Source organism: Gobio gobio (assembly GCF_949357685.1).
Source record: "Gobio gobio genome assembly, chromosome: 7".
NCBI classification, from domain to species: domain Eukaryota; kingdom Metazoa; phylum Chordata; class Actinopteri; order Cypriniformes; family Gobionidae; genus Gobio; species Gobio gobio.
Genome location: NC_137103.1, coordinates 28,760,907 through 28,774,824, shown reverse-complemented (window position 1 = coordinate 28,774,824; position 13,918 = coordinate 28,760,907). Strand labels below are relative to the sequence as shown.

General features: G+C 44.5%; 1 protein-coding gene across 1 annotated transcript in view; it reads right to left on the bottom strand.

Annotated features, from left to right (window-relative positions):
• The window catches only part of thsd7ba (thrombospondin, type I, domain containing 7Ba), a gene marked incomplete at its 5' end in the record, with an annotated part of 214,769 nt that overhangs the window by 30,496 nt on the left and 170,355 nt on the right, over positions 1 to 13,918 (bottom strand). The window lies entirely within an intron of this gene.

Genomic DNA, 13,918 nt, shown 5'->3' with positions numbered 1-13,918 from the left:
TCTGATGCAAACGAAAACAAAGCTGTGAGGGATGGAAGCACAGTCTTTTCAATAGTCTTCTAGTATAACTTTATCTGCTTCTTTATCAGCCAACATCACCTAGGCTGGAAAAAATGCCAATAAGTTTGCCAATAAGTCACACCATGATTTAAATGGACTTTTTCCCCATGATATTTTTAGCCCAAAATGACTACATTTGCTGCAGCTTATTTGTAGCAGATATTTGTAGCAATTTTGTGTTGATTTGCATTAAAAATCCACCAATAACCATTATGTATTTATAAAATAAATATAACTGACAGTAAGCTTACTTACTATAACCAATTGTTATTCTCTATTTTTGTAAATTTTTAAATCTTAAATTAGTACTGTCTGTAACTGTATTCATTTGAAATATTAAACAACGTGCAAATCTAATAAAATAATGTACATCAATCTACTGGTGAAGTCATTATGAGGACTAGATTAATTCCAATTATATTCAGTATTATACTTTAAATACAAACAATGAACCTCTAGCCCATACACAGTTTTTTTCCGGCAGCGCTTAACAAAAAGCCTTTGAAAATGTTCATGCAGTTTTAACCCTTGTGTTATGTTGCGGGTCAATTTGACCCGTTTTGATTTTTAAGTTGTCAGAAATATCAGTTAACCTATGTTTTTTTTCTTAAAATGTTGTGACTTTTTCTCATTTAGGGTCATGAACATGCATGCAAAGTTTCAACACGCTGATGTGTTTTGACATATACACACACATTTACTGTTACGTTCGTGATGTTCACGGGTCAATTTGACCCGCATATTTTAATGTTCTAAGGCAATTGTAGAGACCCAAAATAATAACATTTCTTGGTTATATTTTGTTATTTTAGTTTTTTACTAACCTATGAAGCTAAAAAAATTTGCTTTTCCCCATTTTTCAATACAGAAATATTTTTTGTATGCCACAAATGGTAAAAATTAGTCATAATTTCGTTTTTCAATCTATCTGAAATACTATCTAACCTACATTGTTTTTCTTGAAATTGTGTGACCTTTTCTCATTTAGGGTCATTAACATGCATGCAAAGTTTCAACATGATAATGCATTGTGAAATGTGCATATCAAAATTGTATACACTCTTGCTGTTTGTGGGTCAATTTGACCCATATAGGATAGCTGTTCAAAAGCAACTGTACAGCCACAAAATACAAAATACTTTGTGCATCTCAGCTCTTCAACTATTAACAACTTCATGAAGCAGTGTTTTGAAATCGGCCATCACTGTATAAGTCGTAAAAGTAAAGTTTAAAACAAGTTATAGAAGTTTATGAACATGAAAATATATAACATATATATTTTTATATTTTATATAAAATATACATTTTACAAAACATGTTAAATTCTAAAACCTCAAGAAAATCAAAGCTAAATATCTGAACAAATTCTTTACCAAATTTTAGGTTGATATCGCAAAAAAAAAAAAAAAAGTTTATGTGTGCAGTACCAACGTTTTCCACTAGATGACATGTAGACTCTTGGATTTCCATATATGGTTTGAGTGATCTGAACGTTATATTTTCATACTTTTCAAAATATCTATGAAGTAGACATCCTATTGAGAAGTAGTTTGGGCAGTAATGTTAATATTTGATTTGAATTCAATCTCTAAAATGCATATAAAAAAAACATATGGAAAGAGTCAAAACGTGCGTTATAGTTTGGTACCGCATCACAAATGACGAATCTATCGCTATTTATCTCCTGCTCTGTCATCTCTTTTGAAAATCAGTCACCAAATATGAAAATTAGAGTCTGAAAGCTTTAAAATGCTATATAGTTGGTCAAGATTTCTTTAGGTTTAGACTAAGATAGTATTGTTCTAAATGTATAAAGGCAAGTGTCCTAAGGGCCAATCTTAAAAATAAAAATAAAAATGGTTAAAAGTATTTTTATAAATCGTAAATTCAGATATTTATTCTTTGTAATGTGTGAAAAGTATTGATATTAAAAGTTAATTGTTTGTACCTGATTGTATGTGTTTTTTCATAGTGTTATTTTTGGGGAATTGTATTGAATCCAATTAGGGTCAATTTGACCCGGACCATAAGGGGTGTAACCAGAAATCGAACAGTGCACAAGGGTTAAAGTGACCAGGTTGCAAAAACACTAGACAAGTGATTAATGTTTGGCGATATCTCTTAGGAATATTACATATTACTTACAAAAGGGCCTGCCCCAAATCAGAATCTTTCCTTTTACAACACCTTTATTTAAACCATTTGGTGCACAAATAGTGCACCATTTGGTTGAATTTGCATTAATTCTTGCGTTTGCAAGATCGCAAAATCCTGGAGGAACTAGACAGTAGCCAAATAGCTCGACCTCTAACCTCCATTCAAAAATTCAGGTTTATTTGAGGAGGAAAATATTCGTCCACAATTCAGGTTTAGCCACATGAAATACCCACTTTTCAAGCCTTGCAAACATCACAACTGTTATATACGTCAAATGGTTTGAGAATGCCACATGACGTTGTCCTCAGTCTCTCACAGTATTGTTTTCATTTGCGTCAGATGTGCGTCTATCCTGATTATGCTCCATTTCTTCAGTTTATAATGATGGCCGATGACCGGCTAGAGGCTTGCATCAGGCTTTTTGATGTGATGCATGTAGGGTATTCTCCTGCTTCTTAACTTCAGTAGACATGATGTATTCACAAATGAGTCCAGAAGCCAAACACTGCAGTTACAAAATATTTGGCATTAAAACCAACAAACTCTGTAACAAAATGGCTTATGAAAACACATTGAACAACTGAGACTGTACATTTATAGCCTCCTCCCGACGGGGATATACACGCCCTAAACATACCCTCTCAAAATATCCCATCTGGCCCTGCAGCTGCTAAAAGCCCCATCAGCTCTCTTCCTCTAGTCTCCTCTCGTCTCCCCTCGTCTCCTCTCTTCTCTTTTAATGAGTGTCATTGCATTTCCAATTACAATAATCAAATGATTGTTAAGACGATGCTCAAGATGTGAGAAGTGAGTGAAAAGATGATGAATGAAATTGGCAATAAATCTACTGAAGCATTAAAAAAATGGGTAATTTCATTAACATAGACAAATATCAAGCTCTACAAACATCAAGAAATGAAATTGCCACGTTAAGAAACAACCATTAATGCAGCAACACTCATCATCAGCAGCAAATAATTTTATTCAAAAGCAATTAATGGGGAAAGTCAGTTTTACAGCGTGCCTGACACTTTTTCTATACAGCTAACTATAAACATCCAACCTGTCATCTGACTTTTACAATGCAAAGAAGGCGCTCAGTTATAACACATTAAGGAAAAGCTCCCATCTGTTCTTTAAATAGCACAAAAATAAGATTCTTTCCTCCTTCACGGCAACTTTCCCTGCCTAGCTTTCAAGCTGAGATAATATTTTAAGAAAAATAAACCAGCTCTGCAGCTCGCAGGTCAGTTCCTGTAACCTCTTGGAGGATGTAGGTACTCTGGGCCGGATAATGAAGTCCCCTGATCCTTCTCAAATGTCAGTTGAAGGGCCAGAGATGACATGAAAATGTACTTCATACTAATTCAAATCTCAGTCAGCCCGTGATCAAAATACACTTGTGCTCCTCTTATTTGGAGGACGGCTGGGGCCACGGAGGCTAGCTGGGGCAGCGGGGTTAACAGATGCACAGGGAGAAACACAGAATGAGGCACTGACCTGAGCCTTTGAAGATGTCCGTATTAGCAGTGCATGACAAGCAAAGGAGAAAGAAGAGAAATGATATATATATTAGTTTTGAGCTATAACTTCTCCTGTGCAGTAACTTACAGCTGTCTGGACTAACTAACCTTCAACAGTTTATAAAGTACAGAAGAAATGTAATGCAGCATGTTTGGCTTTGTCTCTATGTGTGTGTAATTATGTTTATATGAGGGATGAAGATGAAGACAGTAACGTCTACGGTAAGCTGGCAGATTGAAAATATAATTAACTCTCTAAATTGCATCAATAGTCCAAAGTCTAGGAAATAAATAAAGCGGTTTACACTAGAGGGAAATTCAGCTGACCAAAACTTTAAAAAGGATTTAAATCTTCTAAAACTTCTATTATTTTACCCTTGAGGAGCCGTTCCTACAATTGGACAAATACTGGGACCCCAAAAAGTGTTTGGACACATAGCCACACTTAAAATGTGTCAATTGTATTGCATTAGATGCAAAATATCCAAACCAAAGTGGCATTTTAGTACAATTTACAAGAAAAAAAACACAAGTTTAAATGCCAAATCAGTAGATATATTGTTTAAAATGAAGACAAAATGTATCGGATATTTTCATGATTAATGTGATAAACTACATCAGTGGTTATTCTGCTAGGACACTTGAAGAATGCAGATGACAATTAGTTTGATATTTTGTATCTAATGCAAATAATTTAAAGGGTTGGTTCACTCAAAAATGAAATTTCTATCATTAGTTACTCACCCTCATGTGTCGGAACACAAAGTAAGGTATTTTTGAAGAAATAAGAGATGTGTACAGCGTCGGCCAATAATGAGCCGGCGTTCTGACGTAGAACCTGGAAGCGCTGCACTGTATTTACAACATGAACAGCGTAGGAGACTGACAGGGAAGAGAAGAAATTGTTGAATTAAGTTATTTTTGTTTTGTTTTTGCGCACAAAAAGTATTCTCGTCGCTTCATAACATTAAGGTTGAACCACACAAACTATTTTTAAGAGGTCTTTACTACCTTTCTGGGCCTTGAAATTGGTTATGACGTTGCTGTCTATAGGGAGGTAAGAAAGCTTTCAGATTTCATCAAAAATATCTTAATTTGTGTTCAGAAGATGAACGAATGTCTTATGGCTTTGGAACGACATGAGGGTGCATTATTAATGACAGCAATTTCATTTTTGGGTGAACTAACCCTTTAATTATTTTTAAGTGTCCGAAAGCAGTTTCAGGATGCTGAAATACCAAGAAGAAATAGAGGTGTGATTTTATTTTTATTTTTTTCAAAAATGTTCAATGTTATAAATGTAGATTTTGATATACAGAAATGAACATTACAAAATAATTAAACATTCAAATTAAAATTATTTAAGCATTTATGGATTACATATCATCTAGACTACAAAGACAGCACATTTATGTTTTTATATAATACTTAATATATAAAATATAATATATATGTTTTCATATCCAAATGTATAATATTGCATCATGTAAAGTTAAGCTGATATCATATCTTTCATACATACAGTATGTATTGGCTAAGGAAAACATACTAGGTCAAAGAAGTGTTAAAAGAGCACAATGCAAACACTGAGCGTGGCATCCACAGTGTAATATGTAGCATGTAATATATGCACACACGCGCGCACGTGCACGCGCACACACACACACACACACACACACACACACACACACACACACACACACACACACACACACACACACACACACACACACACACACACACACACACACACACACACACACACACACACACACACACACACACACACACACACACACACACACACACCAACACACAGAAACACACAGAGCCCTAACATGAGAGCAGTGTTTACACCAGCAGCAGAGACAGCAGTTGTAAGCCTGGCAGGCAACTCTCAGCTCTATCAACCTCTTTAAGTGTCACAGCCTGACTGAAACTTCAAACAGATTGGGCCATTACAGTCTCCTGGCCCCTGGAATCAGACAAAACAATCAGGGTACATTGAAACATAAGGAGATAAATGCTACCTCAGTGATGGCTTCTAATACACTTAAGATGATGTCCTGATATTGAAAAAAACGCTGATACTGAGCAAAATAAAAGGATGAGATCACAGGATGTACCTGTAGGCTAAAGGGACCAAAAAATATTTGTCACAATGTACCGACCTAGTGCACTCACACTTAAAACAATATTTAAGGACATTATATGTAAATTAAACTGACAGCTGCCCATAAAATATCTGAGAAAAATTCAATGGGATGGGACAAGCAACACTTTTGTTTTTAAACAAATGTGTCAAGATTTACTCTCCCCGATGTCGTATGACTTCTGTGATTCTTGTAGAAGTGTGAGAGATTTGAGAGTGATGAAAGATGTCTAGATTTTCAGTCAAGAACAATTTAATTTCCTTCTGTTCCTCGCACAAAGCTATTACGGCTTCTGAAGAGTTGAAACATAGCCTGACTTATATCGACTATACTTTTATGGTGTTTTCTGGAGCTTGACAGTGATCACTGTATTCTTTCATTGCATTGGAAAAAGCTTAAAAATGCTTAAAAAAATGATTTTTTAAAAGGAATTAATACTTTTATTCAGTAAGCATGCATTAAACTGTTAAAAAGTGGCAGTAAAGACATTTATAATATTACAAAGATTAAAAAAAAAAAGGACATTTTGGAAAAAAAAAAAAAAATCATAAAATCTTACTGACCTCCCCAAATTTTTAACAGTAGTGTATAGATTTCAAAGCACATTTACAGAAAATAGTGCAACCCTAGCAAGCAGCCAGTGAAAAGACATGACAAGGGAAAAAAAACCCTCCTTAAGATGTTTAAATAGAATGAGGAAATGCTTTGCCCTCTGACAGGCACATATTTAAATAAATCTTCACATGATCCATAATCACGCAATCTTTTTGAAAAGATTGAGGGTGAGTAAATTATGAAGTATTCCTTTAAACTCAATGGAACGATCACATACAGTACAAGCAAAATGGTCTTGACTGGAATCATTTCAGTATGGTGTATTATTCACAACCATCTTAATTCTTTTCCATCCTCAGCACAATAAATTCTTTAGAACTAATACCTTTCATATTTTTATATTAGCCCTTAATTCACTGCAGATTCAAACACTAAGCAGCAGCTATTCATAGTGAGAAGCTTTCATTGGATTAACATTCAGAGTTAGATTTCTGACCTTTTTTTCCCAACAGGGGGATTCCGTGGCTATCAGATGACAACTGAGCATTTATTATTTATATAATCATGCAGTTCTCGTTTCGTTATTCTAATTAGTTGATAAAGTGATGGCTAACTTTGTAACACCGCTAAACACTGCAGGCCATCTGGACTGCAGGAGGACTTTCACAAAGCTGGAAAGACTCCAAGAGCAAATTGAGCACCACACCACCGGGGACCAAACAATATGCATTATCAGAACGACTGTGTGATGCAGAAGAACATCAGAGGAAGAACAAGAGTGTGAACACTAATCACATAGGGCTTACATCTTTTTACTGATGCACGTCTTCAAAAATCTGCTCATCTTCTCAACCTGCCGTTTCAATGTTTCCAGCTACAATCGGTTCTGCTGTTGACTTTTTTTGCCTGTATTCATTGTTCACAAATATTATCTGAAACAATATTTTCAAATTTTTTTCAATTCACACTATGAAACCACAGTTCCACCCAGGTCACCTGACTTGGGGCCAGGGTTTACAAAACAAATTAACGTGAGAGCGCAATTAAAAAAAAAAGTTCTGCACATGATCTACTGACGACACACAAATAAAAGAACACAGACACACAACGCAATCTACCAAGAGCGCAAATTTGTGTTTTGTTTAAAACTAAATAAATGCTGCAAACCACCTTGCATGATTCATTTAAAGCTGCAGTCCTTAAAGGTGGGGTAAGCGATATTTGAAAAACGCTGTTTAAAAGTTTGTCGGAACGACACAACAAACGTGAAGCCAATCAGCATTTGGATTCATTACAAACGAGAAAAACTCAGAGGATTATCACTGAAAAATAAAGGGTTATGATCAGGAAAGAGCTTTCAGAAAGCTTTCAGCTTTTAATATTAGAGAAGCTTTCCAGTGCTGGAGAGTGCTAAGCGGGAAGGCCTGAAAACAGACACGGAGGTTGCTTTGAATCGCTCCATACATGAGTAACGTCTCGGTTACGGATGTAACCCTCGTTTCCTGAGGAGGGAACGGAGACGCAACGTTAGTGACTAACGAATGGGGGTTTCGCTTAGAAGCCTATCATCTTCGAGCTTAGAGAAAACGCCCAATGGCGTGCCAATGCCATGGGGCATGCGGAATTTGCATACGTAACTCCGCCTCACCGCGTGAGTATATAAGGAAGTACGTGGCAATATCGCATTATGTTACCTGCTTGAGGAGCCAAGACTGAACTCCTGCGTTCCAGGTAGCACAGCTGATGTGGCAACGGGACGTTACGTCTCCGTTCCCTCCTCAGGGAACGAGGGTTACATCCTGTAAGGTGGAAAATAATCAAAGATATTTGAAATATGACAAAATCATCTGCTTTGCTGTTAACTGCCATCGTCGTGATCAAGATATTGAAATTGACTCAACCCCCTCCACCTTAACGCCATCAGAGGGGCCAGTTGGGGTTTGAAGAACAAAAGGCTGGCTGGTCAAAAGGTTTTCGCACCTGTGATACAATGGGGGAAGGTTTGGTCTGATTGGTTATTTTCAAATGTCTCACGGTTTGGTCTGATTGGTCAGTTTTACAAGAGTCAGGTTTGAATTTGGTGACATCAGGAAAGAGGATAAAAGAGAATTTGATCTGTAGCTCGCTCTCTTTGGATTCTCTCGCTTTCTCTCTCTCTCTCTCTCTCTCTCTCTCTCTCTCTCTCTCTATCTCTATCTCTATCTCTCTTTCTCTCTTTCTCTCTCTCTCACAGGTAACATTCTAGGCAGAGGCCTACAGAGCATAATTAATGGTTTATGTTTACATCTATTTGAAACTATTTAGAGTGTAACCATAACTAGAATTTGTGTTTCCTTTTAGAAGAGATTTATGTCTATGATGTAATTGACATTTTACATTTACTTGATTGTTAATAAATTGTTACATTTTGATCCTTTCTGAATTAATCTGTAATTATTAACTATCTCCAATGTGGAACGTTATAATTGTAACAAAGGGTTAAAACGGAACGATTAAATGTATGATTGACTATCAAATATAGATGACCAAACAACCGGTTGGGATTCTCTTCTAAATGCGACCACTTTGATAAATGGAGTCAGATAAAGAATATTATAATCAAATCCATTCTTCCAGCTGAAGCACTGAACGCGTGCGGCCTTCACCGCGGTTCGCTACCGATCCTTGGAGCGAATTCATGCGGTCTTACATCCGTAACCGAGACGTTCCCTTTCGTTCAGTCACTACGACGTAACGTTAGTGACTAACGAATGGGGGTCCCAATATAATCCCGCCACTCAGCTGTCTTCCAGTGCCCTGCGTAAGTGTGAGTACCCTGTCGTAAGACTAGTACGGAGAAAGGACTCCCACTTATCACAGGATTACCAAGGTACACTGGGAAGCATATCCCAGTGAGGGAATGCCAAGGATGCCTACCCGTGGGGAGGACTTAAGAGACACATATGACCCGGCTAGGGGCTGCATATGGAGATCTCTAGGGTACCAGCCGAAGGTGGATTTTTAACCCTAGGGTTGGCGGGGGACACGCCAAGGGAAGAAACCCGCTCACTGCGGAGACTTACGGTGAAATACTCGTGTGGGGGTCGCCGGAGGGGAACCATGCACACGGGGCACCTGGCCGGAGACGAGGGTCTGGGCTCGCTAGAGGGCAGACACACAGGTATCGGCGTAAGCAGTGCTGGAGGAGCTCAGGGCTCTCGGGGAGCTCACCTGAGGAGAATATTGCACGTATCCAGTCCGTGAAGTGGAGTGGCGAGCAAGCGAAGACACCAAAGCCTGGTCCATTACTGGCCCCTCGGGGGGGCGAGTACATAGTCGGACACTGGCTCCACTCGGAGATAGTAGAATCTGGCGAATGTGTTGGGTGTCGCCCAGCCTGCAGCTCTGCAGATGTCTGTCAGCGAGGCGCCATGCGCTAGAGCCCAAGAGGAGGCCACACTCCGAGTGGAGTGTGCCCTCACACCAAGGGGACATGGTCGACCTTGCTGCTGGTAAGCCAAAACAATGGTGTCCACTATCCAGTGAGACAACCTTTGCTTTGAGAGAGCACTTCCCTTCCGCTTTCCACCATAACAGACAAAGAGCTGTTCTGAGGTCCTGAAACACTGCGTCATGTCTACGTAGGCGCGGAGGGCGCGTACTGGACAGAGCAATGCCAAGGCTGAGTCTGCCTCCTCCAAAGGCAGCGCTTGCAGGTTCACCACCTGATCTCTGAAGGGAGTGGTAGGAACCTTGGGCACATATCCAGGCCGGGGTCTCAGGATCACGTGAGAGTTAGCCGGCCCCAATTCCAGGCACACTTCGTAAACCGAAAAAGCCTGCAGGTCCCCGACCCTCTTAAGAGAGGCCAATGCGGTCAGCAGAGCCGTCTTCATCGACAGGAACTTAATATCAACCGACCGCAAAGGCTCAAAGGGAGGCCTCTGCAGAGCACTTAGAACTACTGAGAGGTCCCAAGAGGGTACGAGAGGAGAGCGAGGAGGATTCAGTCTCCTTGCTCCCCTCAGGAACCTGATGATCAGGTCATGCTGACTTACCTTTTTGTTCTCCAAGAGATCGTGGTGGGCAGATATAGCGGCCACATAAACTTTGAGTGTGGAGGGAGACAGCCTTGCTCCAGCCCCTCTTGGAGAAACTCAAGCACGGACCCGATCGGGCATTTCCAGGGGTCTTCTTGGCGGGAAGAGCACTAGGTGACGAAGAGGTTCCACTTCAACGCATAGGCATGTCGAGTGGACTCTGCCCTAGCGGAAGTGATGGTGGCGACCACCGTAGGTGGCAGGCCACTCAAACCTGCCGCGTAGGGTGCCATAGGGTGCCCCGTCTCTGAGTAAGGAGGTCCGGTCTCAGAGGAATAGGCTAGGGAGGGGCTTGTCGCAAGGAGTATGAGTTCGGGGAACCAGGTCCGGCCGTGCCAGTACGGGGCGACCAAATTGACCTGCTCCTTGTCCTCACTGATCTTGCACAGGAGTTTGTGCGAGTAGGCTCACTGGGGGGAACGCATATTTGCGTAGGCCCCGCGGCCAGCTGTGCGCCAGTGCATCCGAGCTGAGCGTGCCCTCGGTCAGGGAATAAAACAGGCTGCAGTGGGAAGAGTCGTGGGAGGCAAACAGATCTACCTGTGCGTCGCCGAACTGTTCCCAAATCAGCTAGACCGTCTGGGGATGGAGTCTCCATTCTCCCGGGAGAGGCTGAACCCGGGAGAGCTCGTCGGCTGCGTGGACTCCCGGAATATGGACAGCACGAAGGGACCTCAGGCGCTTCTGACTCCATAAGACGAGATGGCGGGCGAGTTGAGACATACGGCGGGAGCGTAGACCGCCCTGGTGGTTGATGTACGCTACTACGGCCGTGTTGTCTGTCCGGACAAGCACGTGTTGACCCTTCGGCAGCGCTCGGAAGCGGTGCAGGGCGAACCGTACTGCCAGCAACTCGAGGCAATTGACATGCAGTAGGCGCTGGGGTCCTGTCCAGGAGCCCGCGGCTGCTTGTCCATTGCACATGGCACCCCAACCCGTGGCAGAGGCATCCGTCGATACGACAACATGCCTGGAAACTCGTTCTAAGGGAACACCTGCCCGTAGAAAGCTGAGGTTCGACCACGGGGTGAGCGTCTGTAGGCAGGGCCGGGTCACTTGAACCCGGAACGTGCCAGGCTGCCATGCCCATCTCGGGACTCGATCGCGAAGCCAGTGCTGAAGCGGTCTCATATGAAGCAATCCGAGCGGCGTTACCGCGGCTGCAGATGCCATATGCCCCAGGAGCCTCTGAAACAGTTTCAGTGGAACCGCACTCTTGCTCTCGATTTGACGGAGGCAAGTCAGCAGAGACTGCACGTGCTCGCTCGAAAGCTGCGCGCACATGGCGACCGAGTCGATGTCCATACCGAGAAAAGAGATCCTCTGCGCGGGGCAGAGTTTGCTCTTCTCCCAGTTGACCCGAAGGCCCAGACGGCTAGGTGTTGGAGCACCCGATCTCTGTGTCCGCAAACCTGCTCCCGAGAGTGGCCCAGTATGAGCCAGTCGTCGAGATAGTTCAGGATGCGAACCCCGTGCTGCCGAAGGGGCGCAAGGGCTGCCTCGGCAATCTTCGTAAAGACGCGAGGGGACAGAGATAGCCCGAATGGGAGGACCGCGTACTTATATGCCCGCCCCTCGAAAGCAAACCGTAGGAACGGTCTGTGTCGAGGAAGGATGGAGACATGAAAGTAGGCGTCCTTCAGGTCGATCGCTGCAACCAATCGTGAGGACAAACGCATTCGAAAAGGCGTTTAGCAGTCAACATCTTGAACGGAAGCCAGTGAAGGGATCGGTTCAAGATACGAAGGTCCAGGATTGGCCGTAACCCACCGGTTTTCTTGGGTACAATGAAGTAGGGGCTGTCGAACCCCGACTTCATTTCTGCTGGAGGGACAGGCTCGATCGCACCCTTCGCCAGCAGGGTGGCAATCTCCGCACGCATGACGGGGGCATGGGCCCCGGTCACGGTATAGCGGACTCCCCTGTAGCGGGGAGGAGCCTGTGCGAACTGAATCGCGTTGCCGCGCCTGACGGTCCGCGCGACCTAGCGGGACAGCCCCAGAAGCTGAAGCCATGCTTCCAGAGACTGCACCAACGGGGTCATACGGACGGCAGACGTACCCAGGGTGGGGCAGCGAGGCAGTGTTACCGGCCCGGACAGGGTCGGGGCACGGTTAACGGCTGCGTCCTGACAGAGGAGACCAGGGAAGGACGCATGTTCCTCTGGGGTCTGCTCTGCCAGGAGGCTGGCGACAGAGAGGGATGCGAGTGGCGGGACTCGTGGGTGGCGCACACCGTCATCACCGGTCTCTGGGTCCTCAGAGACAGGAACATGAGTTCTTCCCAAGCGCTGCTAGCCCGGGGGGCAGCAGCAGAAGGATTTTCCCCCGGCCCTCCACCGGGGGAAGGAGAGGCCCTGCTACCATCCCCTGGGAAGAACTGGAACCCCTCTCTGAGTTGTCCACCTCCAGCCTGGCGTTTAACCAGTCTGGGGAGCGGACTGGGCGACATCCTCAACCACCTCCACGGCGCGGCCCAGGTGAAGGCTGCTGCTGGGGCCGGGCGGGAAGAGGGAGGGCGCCTTCGGCGGCGAGCGGACTGAGGCGACTGAGCCGGCGGCTGGTGCAGCAGCTGGCCGCCGGGGCAGTACGTGTTACAGCCTCAGTCTGCTCTGGGGCGGCCGAGAACCGTTGGGCGCAGTTCTCAGCCGCGCCGCCGAAGAGGCCAGCCTGGGATATGGGTGAGTTGAGGAGGCGGGCCCGCTCAACGTCCTCCACATCACCAGGTAAGGCCAGGTGTTCTCCCGGACCACAGCTGTGGACATCGCCCGACCCAGGGAGCGTGTGGCCACCTTCACCGCCCGGGGGCGGGATCAGTTGCGGCACGCAGCTCAATGAAGAGCCCTGGGTCGGCTCCACCCTTGTGCATGTGCAAAGGGGCGGCGGCCTGCCCGTAGCTCTGCAGGACCACGCCACCGAAGTAGACGAGCCCACAGGCTTTGGGAGGGTGCTTAGGACAGCCACACCACGCCACGCTAAAGCCCTCTGTGGACACCGTAGTGCGCAACTGAGAGTTCAACATGGGGGAGAGGGGGCCCCAGTGTACCCTAGGCCGCGGCCCCATCAAGGGCAGAGAAGGCGGAGGAGGCCACCAAATGGTCGCGGGAAGCACGGGGACTTCCGGGACCGCGTGATCTCCTCATACACCCCGGGAGCGAAAGGCATTGGGGGCGGGGCCCAACAGCTGTCGGGTGCCGCCCCCAAAAACCAATCGTGCAACCACGAGCACCCGCGACTGGGCGGAGTTCCACACCAGCGCGAGACTCGCGGCTGCCCGAGATAACATGGCTGTCAACTTTAGGTCGGATCAGGCAGTGCTGACACACCCGGAGGCGGAGCACAACCTAATCGTCATCCCCAAAGGACTCCAGCCCACCTTGGGATGCGGCGAT